This window comes from Mauremys reevesii, linkage group 14 (genome assembly GCF_016161935.1).
Source record: "Mauremys reevesii isolate NIE-2019 linkage group 14, ASM1616193v1, whole genome shotgun sequence".
NCBI classification, from domain to species: domain Eukaryota; kingdom Metazoa; phylum Chordata; order Testudines; family Geoemydidae; genus Mauremys; species Mauremys reevesii.
Window position 1 is genome coordinate 3,181,091 of NC_052636.1, and position 18,174 is coordinate 3,199,264.

The following is an 18,174-nucleotide window of genomic DNA, read 5'->3' on the forward strand; positions in this document are numbered from 1 at the left end:
AGGTTTCCCTGGCCCCTCGCCCCTGTCCTGCCTGGCTGAGGTCAGCATCTCTCTGTGAGGTCACCACCTCCCCACCACCTTGGACCAATAGTCTGAGGTCCTGCAAAAGGCCTTTGTGATGTCACTGCCACACCCCTCCCTTGCTGTGCCAATGTCCTGCCCCTGGCCAGGCACTTTGGAGGTTTGAGCTACTCCCTGTGGATCACCCCACTCAAGGAGCATTCGTTCTAGGCAGCAAGCCGGCTAGACAGGGAAACATCAGACGCTGCTCCCAATGCTACACTCAGTTTTTCAGAAATTAGTCGACTTTATGGCCAGAAGAGACCATTAGAGCATCTAATTGGACCCCCTGCATATCACAGGCCTCCTGTATGACACAATAGTGAGTTTATTACACAGGGTCCATCCCTCCCTCACTGTGAATAGTACATGAACCAGCCTTGTAATGGAGCTGAGATTTCCCAAAAACTTCAAGCAAAATACACCAGTTTCATAAAACAGATTTATTAACTATGGAAAGATGGAGTTTTAAGGATTATAAGTGGCAGGCATAAAAGATCAAAGTAAGTTACCATGGAAATTAAAGATAAATTCACAATCTAAACTTTACACCTTATTACACTAGGCCGTAGTTCGGTTATGCCACAGGAAGGCTTAATGCTCGAGCTGCAGCACGTGCTGGGCAGGCTTAAGGCTGGGCTCCCCATGGCAGGAGAGAAGAAGAAGACTCGGCCCCTGGAGGGGCAGGCTGGGGCTTCCTGGATCCCATTTGCTCACAGCCAGCGCCCTGCCCCCACTCCCAAGTCATTAATGGCTCCCCCAGGTCAGCCAGAATGGAGCAGCGGTTTTCACTCCACAAAGTCCACTTATGGCTTACAGGACCCCAGATCCACCATGTCGGCCAGAAAGGAGCCCACTCAGCCTCGCCATTGCTGCTTTTCCTTCCCCCCAGAACCCCGCTTCTCCTGGGCTGCAAGGAGCCATCCCTGGGATGCCAACAGGCAGGCACAGGATTCTGCCTCCCAGCAGCCAACCGCACCTCCCCCGGCTTTGCAGAACGAATGGTGACACTCTACTAACCCCACTGAGCCGCACTGAGGCACTTACTTTCTGCCCTGCCTTCCTCAGCTCGACTTTCCTCTTTTCCCCCATTCCTGTCTCACTTCCTCCTTTGGCAAGTCACGCAGAGGAGGCCAGCAGGAAGAGCCGGCCTCCACCGGCCAACCTCCCAGGGCAGAGGAGGCCAAGCCACAAGCCTCCAAAAGGTGACACGCCGCACTCCTCTAGGTTCTCCAGCCTGACGCCAAGGTGCTTTCTCCACTGCTGTCAGCACCCTCTGTCATGCAGGGGTTGGAGTTATCCCAGGACCGGCCAATAGGAGAAGGAGGAGGCCTTCCTGAACAGCAAGGGGATCTGGGAAAAGGAAGCCAGCATGTTTCTGCCTGGTTTTGAACCAGGGCCCTTTTGCATGTTAGGCAAATGTGATAACCACTACACTACAGAAACTCCATCTTCTTGGCTGTTACTCACCCTCACACAGACCGATGGACAAACCTGAAGAAAGTGGTGACAGCCCTTCAATAGGTCAGCTGGCAGAGCAGAGGACTGGAGCGGGCACTCAGGAAGTCGTCCCACGTTGCCCTTGTGACTCCAGCTTGAGGGAGAGCTTCTTTTCTTCCCTTGCTGACAAAGAACAAGAGAAGAATGAAAGGTCAGGTGGGCCAACTCGGTGCAGAAGTCCATGTTGTCTTTTCCTGCTGCATAGCCTGAAATGAGGGACTCGTGGCAGTTAAAGGAACTGCTGCACTTTCAGAAAACATCCCACCCGTGCATAAAGGGGGATAGAAGAGCCTGTTAGTCTAGCACGCTCCCAACTGAACTACTTCAGCAGCTGCTCGGTTTCTTTTTGGCCTCCTGCTTTTCTGTCTGGGATGTTGTTATCAGCTGTGGCACAGAAAAAGGACGTCATTGCGAGCGGCCCATGAAGACAAGATTCACTTTTGCCTTCCTTGCTTGGCTTTACTTGCTTCCTCGCCCTATTCCTGCCTTAGTTCCTGGGTTACCTGAAGGCGACGGGGGGCCAGCAGTACCAGGAGGAAGTTGGGCAGCTAGACCTTGGTGGCAAAAGTCCTGCCGCCACTTGCCACCCCACTCTCTTCTCCCAGCATCACATATTGGCCACCAGGGACTTGGGGCCCAGCAGCGCAACGGAAGGCAGTGCACAGAGCCACCCTCGCCTTGAAGCTCCAGCTCATTAAACCACATCTTCAGTCGCTGATGGCCAATGAGAGACCGACATCGCTTGCTATTTTAGCACTTGGTAATGCCATTGGTCAGTCTTTTGATCTATGTAATTCTGTTACAGAACATAGGTAAATAGAATCTCAGTGTGACATTCTATACCTTTGGGGGAGTGGCTGTAACCCCCATAATCCTCATTTTCATATCATCGTGATCTTACATATAGAGCATGACTTGTAAGGTATCAGGGAAAGGATATGATCTGCTGAAAGTCACGTCTCTACCCACAGATGTACACCATTCATGCATATGAAGTTATGAGAATTGTGCAGTGTGGTTGTCACTGTGCTGTAAGGTGGGGGAGTCAGCCAAATTTTAGCTCCCCAGTGGCAACAGCAAGGAAAGTAACCAACACCCGGACAGGGTGTCAAACAACCCATCGACAGCCATTGCTCAGCAAGGGAGCTACAATGCAATGACTCACCTGCATGAGGATACCCCAGGGGAATTGCTCAGACTTGCTTGGAGAGACGCAGTGATGCTCACCTGACTCTGAAGGGGGGAGGGGGGGCAAAGCCATGGGGGAAGAAAGGACATGATAAAAGGAGAGACATTTGCCAGGCTTTATCTCGCTCTGTCACCTACATCTACAGACACCCCCACACCAAGCAACTGAAGCGCTGATGAAAGGGGAGAGCCTGGCTGAAAAGCCACCAGCCAGCCTGTGGTGAGAAGCATCTGAGTTTGTAAGGGTACTGAAAGGGTTAAGATCAGCTTAGAATTAAAAGCAATGAGGAGTCCGGTGGCACCTTAAGGACTAACAGATTTATTTGGGCATAAGCGTTCGTGGGTAAAAAGCCCACTTCTTCAGATGCATGGAGTGAAAATTGCAGATAGAGGCATAAATATAGATTGGAACATGAAGTGACGGGAGTCACCGTACAAGGGGAGAACCAGTGTTGAAGGCTAATTCAGTCAGGCTGGATGTGGTCCTCTCCCCATAATTGATGGGGAGGTGTCAATACCAAGAGAGGGAAAATAGCTTTTGTTGTGAGCCAGCTACTCCCAGTCCTTATTCAAGCTCAAATTAATGGTGTTAAGTTTGCAAATCAATTGTAACTCTGCAATTTCTCTTTGAAGTCTGTTTTTGAAGTTTTTTTGAATGGCTACTTTGAATTATTGGGTGTGAATGTGTAAATGTGCTATTGACTATGTAAGTCCCATATGGTCTAGTGAGCTGGATTCCTAGTTTTTTCACCCAGGTGGCCTGGGTTCAATTCCCACTGTGGGAACAATGCACAGCTTTTGCTCAGAGGGGAGGCAGGAAATGAAAGGAATGGGAAGGGATCCTGCCAGCAGGGGAGTTGGACAGTGTTGGATGGGGACCCCAGAAGTGGGGGTGGGGCAGTGGTCTGTGGGGAGATGAGGGAAGGATCCCAGCTCTGTGGGAAGTTGACATTCTGGAGAGCACAGGCCTGGCATGGGGGGGGAGAGTGAGTGTGTCCCTCTAAACTCACCACCAGCAGACTAGGCAGGCTTGGAAGAATTACGTATTTGTTGGTAAATGTCAATTTCTGTGTAAACACAGAACCCAATGGCAAAATCTTTCCATCGATGATAATCAAAAACAACAGATGGGCAAAGTAAGAAACATGTTGCTTGAGAACTTATCCTATTCTAATCCTCTAGGGTTCCCTTTTGCCTTAGGCACCACCACGTGGGCATTTCATATCCCTCCTCATTTTCACACAGAGGCACAATTTCCTTTGCACAGATCCATGAACAGCAAAACCTCCCTGTGTCTATTGTCTGAGCCAGGGCATTCGATTCCACTGAAACCTTCTCTCCTGCAATGGCAATGGTCAGACAGAGGGGATGCATCCACCTTCCCCCTGGCAGTGAGATATTCACTCTCCTCTTCATGCTGCTTTTGTTATTCCATGAGTCATCAAGGATGGAATAAAAAGCTGAGTTTACTCCAGGGTGAGGAAAGAAAGGAGCCACCAACCCCCTCAAAAATCTCAATGCCCAGAGAAAACCTGCCTCTGTTATTGGACTCACAGAGGTGCTGGCAATACAATGGGAAAAGGGACTGTCTGAATTGCCAAGGCAGGGAATGAACAATCTACAGCAACATCATTAACCACAAACACACTCTAATCATGCTCTAGCCAGTAGGGAAATGGGCAGGAACTCTGGCTGTTCAGCCATGGCCACACTTACAGAGCTGCACAGCAGTGAGTGTGCTGGGGAAGCTGGTCTGAGCAAACAATTTGTAATGACCCTCGAGTGAGAACAGAACCAGAGTGTAGAAAGGCCCCTGTGTTAAGTGGTTGTGGCTGAGGCCTTAGGGAGCTGGGTTAGAAACCACAGGGTGTCTTTCTGTGGAGTTTTGATCCTTGCCAGCTAGGCAAGGCTGGTGTGTGGTATCTCCACTCCATGGCTGTACTGTCAGTGTCTGATCACAACAGTGCCATAGGGAGCCAAGCCTAGACATATTCAGAGGCTAAGGCCAGGTCAATGTTTCAAACAGTGAGTCTATGCTGCTGCAGCTCAGTAATGGAGATGCTCTATGCCAGGGTTTCTCAAACGTCCTTTCACTGCAACCTCCTTCTGCCAAAATAACTTAATATGTAGCCCTGAAAAGAGGGACCAAGCCCCTCCACTCGGGGGGAGGGAGTACCAAAGACTGAGCCGCAGTGGGGGGAGGGCAAAACCAAAGCCTGAGGGATTCAGCCCTGGGTGGGGGTCTCAGACTTTTGGCTTCAGCCCCAGGACCCAACAAGTCTAATGCCAGCCCTGGTGACCCCATTAAACAGGGTCACAACCCACTTTATGGTCCTGACCCACAGCTTGAGAACCACTGCTCCATGCTGAGGGGAGAGAGTTTTCCTGTTGGTGTAGTCAATCCACTTCCCCAGGAGGTGGCAGCTCTGTCATGGGGAGAAGCTATATCAGTGGGTGTGCAAGCTGTGGTGTTTACCACATTTAAGAAGTTTAATCAAACCCCATTTTTAAAAACCACCTGTGGTCTGGGAATGGCAAAGGAGCTCAATGAAGCAGGGTCTGTCCTTCAAAGTCCTGGAGACCACGATTCCATACTCCTGTTGCACTGGGGGTACAGCTCAGTGGTAGAGTGTTTGATTGCAGCTCAAGTGGTCCTTTGTTCAAACCCAGGTGCCCTCGAAAAGAAAATATTTCATTTCCATTCTCCATTATGTTCAGGAGCTCCACCATACGAGGATGTTTGAAATCAATGTGAACACTCAGCATTTTGCTGTCCAAATGCATAAAAACCTAGCAAACCTGTCCATCAGCTGAAATCAGTTCTAATCCTCCAAGTGTCTAGTTTATGTTTTCATCAATTAAACAAAGGTATCATTCCCTGAAGCAGAGCACAAGTTTGAAATACAGGCAGCATAGAGCCAATATTCATAATGTCAACTACAAAAAATGATACACATCTAGAGATAGTATCATTATCATCAGCCAATCAGAACCTCTCCATAGACCCCTTACACGACCACTTCTCTGTAATATTGGCTGAAAATATAGAACAGTGGTCGCAACGGTGATCTATACAGTTACAGATTATGTCAATAACATCACAGGAGGTGACACAGCATCAGTGAGACTGATACTGGAATACTGCCTCCAGTTTTGGTGTCCTCATTTGAAAAAGATGTTGTGAAACTGGAGCTGCGGCAGCAAAGAGCCACCAAAGGTTCTGAGGGCTGAGAAAATGCCTTCTAGTGAGCTATTGAAAGAGCTCAACCTGTTTAGCTTATCAAAAGAAGATTGAAAGACGAGTTCATTTAAGTGCCTTAATGGAGAGAAAAGATTGGGTATTTAGGGCTCTTGAATCAAGCAGAGAAAAGCATAACAAGACCCAATGGCTGGAAGGTGAAAAGAGACAAATTCATATTACAACTAAGGCACAAAAATTCAACACTGACGATGATTCACCACAAGAACAAGCTACCAAGGAAAGTGGTGGATTCTCCATCTCCTGATGTCATTTAATGAAGACAAGATGCCTTTCTGGAATGTTTGCGCCCCAAAACTAGCTATTGTGTCATACAGGAGGCCTGTGATATGCAGGGGGTCAGATTAGATGCTCTAATGGTCTCTTCTGGCCATAAAGGAAGGACATTAGGAAAAACTTTTTCACTTTGAGGATGGTGAAGCATTGGAATGGGTTACCTAGGGAGGTGGTGGAATCTCCTTCCTTAGAGGTTTTTAAGGTCAGGCTTGACCCAGCCCTGGCTGGACTGATTTAGTTGGGTTTGGTCATGTTTGAGCAGGGGTTGGACTAGATGACCTCCTGAGGTCCCTTCCAACCCTGAGATTCTATGATAAAGTTGACTAATTTCTGAAAACTGAGTGTTTTTGTAGCATTGGGAGCAGCGCCTGATGTTTTCCTGTCTATCCGGCTTGCTGCCTAGAACGAACGCTCCTTGAGTGGGGTGATCCACAGGGAGTAGCTCAAACCTGCAAAGTGCCTGGCCAGGAGCAGGACATTGGCACAGCAAGGGGGCAGGTGTGGCAGTGACATCACAAAGGCTTTTTGCAGGACCTCAGACTATTGGTCAAAGGTGGTGGGGAGATGGTGACCTCACAGAGAGATGCTGACATCAGGCAGGCAGGACAGTGGCGAGGGGCCAGGGAAACCTCAGAGACCCCTGTGGCTTTGCTGCAGCAAGTCTCCTTCTCCAGGTCTCTCTTTGAGGACTGAGAGTGTATTCGGGTTCACGAACGTGAGCGCCAGGAGGAACCTCTTTCGAGTTTTCTCCTTCCCTTTTAGTGATTTTACTAGAAAACAGCCGTCCCTGTTTAGAAGGTAAGAGCCTCCTCGAGGTTTGAAACCTGTTCAGTCTGATCCATCTGGTGACAGTTGAATTCTAGGCATGGAAAACACGAGCTTAAGGAGGCAGAACTTTATTCTGCACCTGGGATTTTGTCCCTTAGAATCACTGGGGACATTAGGGTTTGTTCTTTTTGCTTCACCTTTTCCTCCATCCATCCCTCCCTCCTTTCTCTTCTTCTCTTGCTTCCTTTATCCTTTTACCTGTTCCCCTCCCAACACCAGGAGGGGTGTGTGTGTTGCGGGGGAGTGCTCTGCAGCTCCCACTGTGGGAGGTCCACCCAAAAATGTGAGGCTGAAATAGTGCTCGGGCAGTGATCCCCACCAGTGACCTGGGCCATCCTTTGGGCTCTCTGGTGAGAACCCTCAGCCTCCCGTCCTCAGTCTCTACCTTGATTGGCTGAGGAGGGGGTTATTGACAGGAGAAGACTCAGATCTTTGTTGTTCTCTTTTAAGACCAAGTAAATAAGTCAGAACCAGTTCTATGTTTGCTGAATTTTGCTGCTTCTCTGCATTAATGGTCTCTGAGCAGTTCATGATTCTCTCTAACATTGCAGTTCTCAAATACTTGCTGAATAATTACTGTGCACTGTTGTTGGTCTGGAGCTCATCAGAGCACTTTATTCAGGTCATTCAATGTATGAAATTCAAGATCCGATGGTTAGTTTGAAAATCAGGGCTCTTGGGTCCTATTCCCAACTCTGCCACTGACTGGCTGTGTGACCTCTGACAAGTCAATTCTCCTTTCTCAGCCTTAGCTTCTCCCTCTTTTGAGTAGGGATAATAATGATCTGCTCCTACCTACCTCACGGTGGGTGGAGGCAGGGCCAGCTCTAGGTTTTTTGCTGTTCCAAGCAAAAAAAAATTTTGGCTGCCCCCACCCCAGCCCTGGGGTCCCCCCCACACACTCCTGCCGACCGAGCCCTGGCTTCGCCCCATACACCCCATGCCAACAACATAGGTTTGTTCTCCCCAGTCTGCCCAGGCTGAGCTGCTCCCGTTTATGCTCCGTCTCCAGTGGGAGCATGCCCAGAGAGGGTGAGGGGGTGTGGCGTCTTCAGCCCACATGGCGCAGTTAACCCTAGCAGTGCCAGTGCAGGGTGGATGCACCTCATCATAGACAGCATTTCCCAAATGTTGGGATTAGCTAGGAGATCTCTTCAGGAGTAACCTCCTGTAGGGACTGGGTCACGAACACCTTGGGAACCAAATACCTGGGTGTTTTCCTAGTTCCGAATCACTTGCTGTGGAATTCTATCCCTGGATCATCTGAGACAATATTGACTTAAACAACTGAACTACCCTGTGACCATGTGCACTTACTTCCGTCAGTTGCACCCATTTGGGGTCTGCTGCTGTTCACCTTTTCAGAGTGGAGATTTAAACATACGACTGTTTCTCTGATAATATCTCCAACAGCTTGGAGTATTCTCTCCTGTTGACTGAACTGTATTTGAATTTTCTCCATGTTGTCATGCAGGGATAGGGGGAAAAACAAACCTGAAGTAAAAAAAAATGGTAATTTGTCTGAAATTTCACAAAAAATCTGAGCTACATTCTATCAAACAAAACTAACATGCAGTTATATGACCAAGGAGCCTTCATGAAAGATAGAAAACCCATATCACAGAGAGGTAAAAGACACTTTCATTTTAATTTAAAGTGAAATTCCAGACTAGGTTACATCTGATGTCTCATAATCAGGATGAGAGATTCTCCCATGATCCACTGAAACCTGCTTCACCCGGCGCTTTCTCATGCATCCGAGGAAGGGGGTATTCACCCATGAAAACTCATGCTCCAAAAGTCTGATAGTCTATAAGGTGCCACAGGATTCTTTGCTGCTTTTACAGATCCAGACTAACACGGCTACCCCTCTGATACTTTTCTCAGTGTTATTTACAGGAGTTTTAGCACCTTCATAACGGGGGAAAAAAACAGCCGACCTTCCCAGAAGTGGCTTTGCCATTGAGGGAAAAGGGGATTTGAACGGTGCTTGGGATCCACTTGAAATCCCCTTCCAAGTCTGACATTTTCATCTCCTGCCAGACTGATTCTGATTTAGGATCAAAGACGTGTACAAGCACCATTCCCAAGCATGGACAGCCAAGAACATGACCCCACCAGACATGTTGGGAAGCGAAGGAATACGAAGGGGTGAACTGTGCATGGCTCAGGCACAAGGTAACAGTTCTGGGGTGATGGGGAAGGATGGAATGTCTGAGTCGCCCCATCTCCTTCCAGTGTCACAGAGCCTAAAATGACCCTTATTTCCCTGACACTGCTCCAGCTCTTCATCATATTTAAATATATTTTAAATGAGAAAAAAAGTCAACAAAATAACTGCTGTTCTGCACAATCCAGGGTAATGTGAGAACAACTGGGAATGAGACAATGTCTCCTCAAAGAGGAACTTGACGTCTCTAACAGTAACTTTGCACTGGGAGGAGGAGTATAAATGTCAATCTCCAGGTTTGTTTAGAAAAGGAAATGTGATGGTTAGCTCAGACAGGAGGAAATGTGCAAGATAACTCCACCGACTATCCATGGCCCATGTCTTTAGTGCAAGAATAGTTCTCTTTTTACATCAGGAAAGTGAACTCAAGCTAGCTAACTCCATGACAACCACAGTGATGAGACCCAGGTAGATTTTATCTCAACGTAGCTAGTTGAAGACACCCCCCATCTCCCCCACCTGGGGTGATGACATTCCTGGTAGAAAGGACACACACTCCAATGACTCGCAGGACAATGGAGTTGATACAAAGGACCACAGGATCCACCCCAAAGATGGGCGACCTTCAAAAGCTCATGTGTGGGAGCTGAGGAACTACAGTGCGCAAAAGATGCAAACAGCCTTAACACTCACTACCTGGGAACTGTCAAAAGAATTAAAGAAAAAAATCTCCTGACAGCTCTAGAGAAGGTTTTTATGAAGTTTATCTCCTTTACGGATTCTCTGATGTTTAGAAAGGCCTGAACTATGAGTGAAGCTTTTCCCACACTCACAGCATTCATAGGGTTTCTCTCCTGCGTGGATCCTCTGATGCATAGTAAGGTTTGAGCTCTGAGAGAAGCTTTTTCCACACTCGCAACATTCGTAGGGTTTCTCTCCCGTATGCGTTGTCTGATGAGAGATAAGGCTGATCTCTGAGCAGCTTTTCCCGCCCTCACAGCATTCATAGGGTCTTTCTCCTCTGTGTATTTGCTGATGCCTACTAAGGGCTGAGGTATGATTGAAGCTTTTCCCACACTCACAGCATTCGTAGGGTCTCTCTTTCGAGTGGATTATCTCATGTCGAATAAGGGCTGAGCGGTAATGGAAGTTTTTCCCACACTCACTACATGTATTCTCTCGCTTTTCCGTGAGGATTTTCTCCTGGGACGTAGTTTCCTTGAGGTCCCTGTGAGTTCCCTGACAATTAATGGGTTCATCCACTCTCTCCTCTGAGTGGTTTCCCTGCTCTCTCTCTGGTCTGTGGTAATTTTCACCAGCTTTTCCCTGCTCATGGGGGCTGGACACGCTCCCTTTGGCTCTTCGCAGTAATTCCCCATGCGCTTTGGCGAGCTCAGCATCTTCCTGGTGAGGATTCTGCTCCTCGCTCTCCCTCACCACCCCATCACCTGCTAGAAGAGAGGAGAAATCTCAGAATTGGGGATGGAAAGGCAGAGAACAAACCCAAGTAAGTGCTGGAGAGACAGAAAATAAAAATCAGGGACTGAATTCCCCCAAACTCTTCCCCACAGGGGACAGTGGAGGGGATCAATTCTGCTCCCCACCCAGGACCGGCCTTTCGGGGGGCTGTACCAAGGGGTGCCGGGCACAGGGTTTGGATTCCCACCTGACCTGCTGCCGAGAGGCTCGCTGAGCTGATGAAAGCGGCACAGGGAGGCAGATAAGCAGCTGCGTGGGGGAGTGGGATAGACCTGAGCTGCAGGTGGCAGTTGGACGACCAGCCATAAGAGCCAGGTGACTGCTCCGGAGCAGAGGGGCCCCTCTCCGCCCTGCTCCACCTGTGCAGCTGCTGCTGTTCCTGTCCCCACAACCCCGTCCACCCTTCGGAGTCGCCCTGCCCACCCCGAGTCGCCCGCCCACCCGACTGGGAGCATCCTCCTGACTGCTCTGCAGGGGGGAGGTGCCGATTGATGGGGGGTGTCCCCCTCCCCCCGATACCCAATTTCCACTGAGTTGGGGTGACGGGACAGGGGAAATCTGCGTGTGCTGCTGCCTCTCTGGGGCCGGAGCTGCCGGCAGCTGCTTGTCTGAACAAGCCTAGTTCAGGCTCCTGACCCTGGGAACTTTGTTAAAGAGACAGCGCGCTCACTCACTCAGGCACACACACACTCCTTCATATCCTCCCCTCAACCAACACACAGTCCTTCACACACTCCCTTCAACATACACACACAGTCCCCCCAACACACCCCCAGGGCTCCCTGCATCCAGGTCACTTCCCCACCTGGGCGGTGCTGAGACATCAGGAGCAGCTGCTCTCCTGCCCTCCCCTTCCACAGCCTGCAGGGAAAGTGACCTGGGTGCAGGAAGCCCTGACATCGCTCCTTGCTCCCCTCTCCCAGCCCCCCAGGGCTGTGTGGGGTGGGGGAGCAGCAGTCCAGTGGGGGAGCGAGCAGCAATGCCAGCTGCTTTGTGCATCCAGGTCAGGTTCCCCACTTGGGTGCAGGAGGGGGGTGCCGGGGTTAGAGGCAAAGGGGGCACAGTGCAGCGGTTGAGGGCACAGAGAGTGGCAGGTTTTGAGGTGAAGGGGTATACACAGCACAGGTCTAGGAAAAGAGGGAGGTGCAGGAGGTAAGATGAAGGGGGCACAGGGAGGAATTAGGGGCACAGGAGGAGGGAAAAGGGGTTGGGGTGAAAGGGCACAGCAGCGCTTTAGGGGTACAGGAGGGCAGGTGTTGAGGACAGGAGGGGGTAATAGAGTGAAGGGGTGCAGGAGGTGATATGTGGCTGGGAGTGGTAAAGTACAGTAGGCTAGGAGGGTGAGCCTGGGAGCCTATGGGGACTGAGGGACTGAAGTATGCCCATGGGAGCCAGGGGCACCAAATGCAAGTTTGCCTTAGGTGCAATTTCTGGCACTGGCTCCTCTACCACATCCCATCCAAACACTCAGTAGGAAGGGAGGGAGCTCCAGCCAAGGTGTCAATCATCATCTGTAGGAAGCCAGAGTGAGATCTGCTGGGGACTGGTCCTGAGCTCACAGAAATCTGTGTGGGGAATCCCAGCGGCTTCTCTCAGGCACTTACAGTTTCTGGGTTGGTTTCTAATGTTTCCTCACCTGTGCAGGGACTTCCCAAGATCTCGCTTTCCACTGAACCAGGGAGATCTAGACCCACTGCCTCTTCCTCTCCTTCCAGCTGGGAGATCATGATGCTAGAGGTTGGGAAACTGGAAACCCTGCTCAAGGGAAAGAAACAAGGAGATCCAGGGAATTCAGTAGGTTTTCGGTCATCATATAAAACATTCTATTAGTTTAACCCCAGTCCATTTTAAACCAATAAAATCGCAGGGCTAGCTCCCAGGTGCTTGAAGACGCAGAACACTGCATAGGAGGGATTTAACTATCCCCATATTTGCTAACACACACAGCCACAGAGACACTCATTATCAAAGTGGCTCCTAAAACACGGAGACTGGAACTGGGTATTTCCAGGAAAGTGACGACCCAGACAGAGGGTTAGCGTCCCTGGCACTGCTTCTAACTGACAGACAGGTCCAGAGCCAAAGAGAGTCCAGGGGCTGGGAAGCAGAAGCATGGGGGGGTTCGTGGGTTCAGTAGAGTAAGGACCTGGGAAGGGCAGGGATATCACTGAAGGCAGTGGATCTCAGCAGCATTTAGATGTCAGGAAAGCGCATACCTGCGTGCATTAGGGGAACCTAGCGAGTCAGGTATAAAGGAGGGAGTATAAAAACAACTGTGTGTGGAGTAAAGCTGGCAAAATTAGATGGTGTAGTTCAAGAGCCACAGACCAATTCTTCTGCCAAAGGAGAATGTGGAGAAATGGTACAAGAATCAGGCCACGTGACTTCCAGAAGGGCAAATTCAAAGATCCTAAAGAAATATGGCAGAGAAGAGATCATGGCTCTTGAGGAAGTGATGGAAAAGGAAGAGTCTCCGTGGTTCATGCGAGCCAATTAGTTCATTTTATCATCTCATTGATCATTGTTACAGCAGGTGATCTCATATGTTATTTCGCAGATGTAGTCACTCGTGTACTCAAATAGATTTGTAAGTTGTAGGTGAATAGACAGAAGTAAGACAGGGTAGAGCCCTGCATGGATACAAAATTTATGTCCGGTGATCCGACTCTGCGATCCGCAAAAATGGTCCATGGAGATCTGGTAGATTTTCAGGGCTTCCCAGGGAACAAAAATTTGTACCCGCAGCCGATCCAATAATAAATGGTCCGTGATTCTCCACCAGGAGACGTGATCAAAGCCAAGGGCTAAGGCAATGAATCCTAAAATCTTCTAATATAGAGAAGGAAGGGACCTCGAGTTATGCCCCACTCCATCTTCAATCCCATGCGGCAGGATCTTCAGGTGCAATATGCCAGAAGTTTCATTCTGACCTGTTCTTAAAACCCTCCTGGGACAAGCAAGGATTCCACAACCTCTTCTTTGTAATCCATTCCAGCACTTCCCTCATCCTTACCGCTGGAAAGGCTTTTGCATTACCCACCTCAACCTCCTTTGCAGCAGATGGAAGCTTCAATTACTTCTCCTTTCTACCTTCAGTGGACAATATGACGAACAATTAATCACTGCCCCTTATAACAACCCTTTGACATATTTGAAGACTGTTCTCAGGTCCCTACTCACTTCTTTTTCTCAAAACTAAACATGCTCCCAGTTCTTCTAACCTTCCCCTCATAAGTCAGTGTTTGAGGACCAGGAGGGCGCTTTTTCCTTCTGAAAATGAGAGATGCGCAAGGTGAGGCTCAGAGAAAAGGATGCTTGCAGTAAACGAGACAGGAGAGGATGACTAAGAGCTCTGAAGCTGTGCAGATGGATAGGAAAGGCCAATTGTTAAGGATGTTGCTTAAAGAGAAAATGCAAGGTGGAGGCCTCCAGCCTGGATAGGGAGGCTCCAGAGGGAGCTCCGTGACAAAGGTATTGCACAGTTATGGGCCTGAGTGACAGGCAGCACAATGGTGCTGTCTATATGGCAGAGAAAGAAGGTGGGGGAGGGCTTGGGGAATATTATTAAGAGCTTTGCTTCAGCTAAGTTGATCTTCAGCTGATGGCTGGACATCGTGTGAGGAGATATGAGGAGAGAGAGGGGGCTGAGATTTCAGTTGCGACAGAAGGAGACAGGCCAGGAGCAGAGAGCAGCAGAATCTGGAGTTAGGAGCACAGAGATGGTAGCTGAATGTGTGTGTGCAGATGAGATTACCCAGAAATAAGGTGCAGAGGAAGAAAAGAAGAGGTTGACGAGGACAAGAGCCCGTGGAACCTAAACGTGAAGCTGGGACGGGGTCAGCTGACCATTCTAAAGACACTCTAATGTGCAAAGGACTGAGGAGGAGAAGCATGTGACTCATCATGGACCTCTTGATGCCACTCTGTAGAGGGCAGCCAGGTGCCTAATGTTTTACTGGGATCCTGAACAGACCAGGTACACGCATATCTGTTCACCCAAAGGTATGTAGGTCAGGTGTCTGTCGAGGAACTAGTTGTAGGTCTTGCAGTTTCTAAAGTTTTGCCAGTCCAGCCTATTGTTTAAGGCTGTGAAAAAGTGCCCACACGCATGCACACACGCACTCCCATCCAACATGGCTCTACACAAACCAATTACATAGACACAGCCATAGTGCAAAAGATCCATTTTTTAAAACAGGAAACTAAATGCTCATAAGCCATTAATGCAGCGTTAAGGTTGCCCAGTGCTGTCTCCTGCCTTGCACCATGGACGTGTGAGTAAACTTAAACTCCCTGCAGACCAGGAAATGAAAAGGCACGTAAACTTCCCAACCCTTAACTCCTAGCTGGCCAGAACCAGTGAGAATGGTTCTGTGGGCCGTGCAAAGGTTAACCAACTGCCAGGGACTCAGGTATTCAGCTCAATGCAGCAGTAACGGGATGAATTTATGGTCTGTGGTATAAAGGACATCAGAGCAGACGACCCAATAGTCATACATCTGGCCCAAAATCTATGAACCTATAATCGACCCGAGGAAAGACTACACAAAGACATTGTCTGTGCTGTGCTCAAACAGGTGTGGGAATCCCAGCACCATCCCGCATGCCTCCAGCTGTGTGTGCACTGGGCCAGCTGTAGCTGTGACTGGCTGATGGAGGGATGGGTTGAGCAGCTGGGCAGACAGCTGTGCTGTGCTAGGCAGAGAAGTGCATGTGAAACTTGGGGGCAATTCTACCTCTGGTTTCCATGCCGTGGAGTGTTGCAGGCTTGGTCAGCAAAAGCTGTGCCCAAGGGCGTTTGTTCTTGCCATGGGGATTATGTCAGCACCCTGGTGGTGTATGTTCGAGTGACCTGTGGGGCTTAGTGAGAGGGGTAAGTGAAGGCAGTGACTCACAAGGAAAACCTGTGTTGGAGGGCAAGGTAGTAAATACTGTGCAAGTCTCAGCTGGCCTGTGTGCAGGAGGTTCAGTACTGAGAGAGGTACAGGGGTAGGAAGCTTCTGTTTACTATGATGGAGTTGAACCTGAATATTATCTTAGCAAAGAGAAGAACATGTTAGACATTCTGTTGCACTGCTCTGTTCCCAGAGCGCTGTGTAACAGAGGAGAGGCTAGTGTGGGTGTCTCTGGCATTGTCAGGTGATGCTGAAACAGGCAGAGCAGAGGTGGCATTGGAGGAGGCCATGAACTCCACTCTGCATTTCTCCTTCTAAAAACTGGAGGGAACAGGAATCTTACCCAGCGAGGTCACATTCTCACAGTTCTCCTGCATGACGTCCCAGCAGAGGGCCTCTGATAATCCAGCAGAGCCCACTCTTCCCTGGTGAAATACACAGCCACCCTCCGAAGGTCACTGGCCCCTGGAAAGAGCGAGAGTCCAACACTCCAGGACCTGCTGCCCCACCACATTCCCACCATTCATGGAGGAAAGGAGCCAATCAAATGGAAGCTCTGAGAGAGTCACAGAGTCCTTATCCCCATACTGCTGAGAGCAGCCAGGAGACATCTGGGTGAGGGGACGAAGTGAGAGCCCCTGTCTCTCCCAGCAGATCCACCACAGACCTACGAGCCAGAGAGACTGATACAGGAGATGGTTTCAGTAGGTCCAGCAGGGGCGGCTCCCACAGCAGGCTGCCCTAAGCAGCGCGGAGCGCTGCGCTCTTCCTCAGTCCACAAGTGGTTCGCTGGCAGCCTGCTGAAGCCCTACCGGGTATGCCTGCGGCAGGTCCACCGGAGCCCGGGACGAGCGGACCTGCCGCAGCCGCGCCCGCGGAGCTCAACTGAGCCGCGGGAAGACGGACTGGCCAGAGTCATGCCTGGCGTGCAGGTCCGCTGTCCTGCCCAGACTCCGGCGCAGGCATGCCGCGGCGGAGCTCCACCGAGCCACGCCGCCTCCCCAGGATGCCGCCTGCCGGGCGTCACCCGGCTGGTGCTCAGGAGCGCCCTGGTCCAGGCACAGCCCTGCAGGAGAACCTAACACCTGCCCCACTGCCAGCATGGATGTGAGGGGCCGACATCTTCCTACAGCTTCCCCTGCTGGGTGCCCTTTCATGTCACACCAGCCTCTGGCAGGCTGAGGTCTGTGGCCTGGAAATCTGGGTCTGTTTTCCTAGCCCTGCTCCAGGGAGTTGCTTTCGGTCTGTTTCTGCTTCTTACAAATTAGGGAATTTTTCTCCCCAACACCTGTTTGTTCTGGAGGATCTAGGCCAATGTTAACAAGTCCCAGCAGGTTTGCTCAAGCACTCTGTCCCTAATCCTATCCCTCACCCAGGCAGACTCCCCTGCCCTCCAGCCCTAACCCCCTAGTTGCCACCTCTTCAGCATTTCCTGCCCTCCCTCCAGCAGGAACCCACCAGCAACCCCAATAACTCCCACCTGAGCTGGCTCCACTACAGCCATTTCTCTTCCCTGTCGCATGGGAGGCTGGGACGAAAGGAGCGAGAGGTGGGCATCATTCCTGCAGCCTGGGCAGGCGAGTAAAGGCAGCGGAGGTTTCAGAACAGGCTTCAGTTCATTTCACATCACGACTCCCAGGTCCTTTCTCTCTCTGCAGACAGAGATTGTAGATTCTGCAGGCTGGGAAACATGCTCAGTCCCCACAGTGCAGCACAGACCCGGCCCCCGGCCCTCCTGTCCCCTTGTGCTCCCCAGCAGCAGTAATAACCAAGACATTTTGAAGCCCTCCCAGCAACAGGTGAATCAAAACCCTGACCAGACTAGACCTAAAGGAGCTTGGGGTCCCTGACCTCTGCCCCCAGGGCAGCGCACTTGCCGCAGGGGGAACAGGGAGAGTCCGGGGCTGGTTCTTCCTCTGTTCCCTCACCTCGGTCACAGGAAGTGACCCTGGGCAGGGAGGCGCAGTGAGGTGCGGGGAGTGAAGAGGGGTCTGCATCTGGGAACCCAGCTCCCACCTCCACTCCCTCCTCACTGTCTCCCATCCTCCTGCTTCTAGCGCCCTGCTCCCGGGCTGGGAGCCGGGTCACTGCCCACTCCTGGGGCTCCCGCGGCTGTCTCTGCCTGCCCGTGCGGGGAAGGGGGCACCAGGCGGGGACCTGCTTCACCCCGTACCGGGTACAGCAGCTGGGGGCGGCCTAGACCTGCTGTGGAAGGATCCTCCCGGCCTCAGCGCTGAGCAGGCTCCGCCCCCGGGCAGCGGGATGGTGGAGCACCGCGCAGAGCTTCTCCGGGACCTGGGTCTTGCTCCCTGGCTCGGCTACCGGGAGTCTGGCAGAGTCCGGGCGGATTCTAGCCGGAGAAGCCCCCGCCGGCCGCCTCCGAGGGGTTAATGCCAGACTCCTCCACCCCAGCACAGACCCTGGGCTGTGGGAAGCAGCAGCTGCTCAGCTCCTGATGGAGGCGGCAGCGTCTGTCTCTCTGGAGCTGCCGGGGGGGCTGATGGTCCTGGTTCTTTGTT

The 18,174-nt window shown here is 50.9% G+C and overlaps 1 non-coding gene and 1 pseudogene across 1 annotated transcript; both read right to left on the reverse strand.

The window, feature by feature from the left end:
• LOC120381400 overlaps nt 1–18,174 on the reverse strand; it is a 236,616-nt pseudogene that overhangs the window by 197,822 nt on the left and 20,620 nt on the right.
• Nucleotides 1,434–1,506, reverse strand: TRNAV-AAC. Its single transcript has one exon. It is a non-coding gene; the product is annotated as a tRNA-Val (tRNA).